This window comes from Hesperophylax consimilis, chromosome 1 (genome assembly GCF_061612785.1).
Source record: "Hesperophylax consimilis isolate HC1 chromosome 1, BYU_Hcon_1.0, whole genome shotgun sequence".
Taxonomy (NCBI): Eukaryota; Metazoa; Arthropoda; class Insecta; order Trichoptera; family Limnephilidae; genus Hesperophylax; species Hesperophylax consimilis.
This window is the reverse complement of record NC_142836.1, coordinates 31,595,238-31,595,454: the sequence shown is the minus strand read 5'-3', so window position 1 is coordinate 31,595,454 and position 217 is coordinate 31,595,238.

The window sequence follows — 217 nt, the reverse complement described above, 5'->3', positions numbered from 1 at the left end:
TAGCTAGTTTAGAGAATAAATTGAGAATTTAACAGCCAGGAGCTTTGTAGCCTCATCAGCTTAAATACGAAAATGTATTTATGTACATAATCTGTTGTACATTAATTACTACATACTGATTAAATAACCCAAGGGCATAAAGGATTACTACACATAAAAAATTTGGTTTAAACTAAAAGGCGATAAATAAAATAATGTTTGATTTCAATTGTTTTTT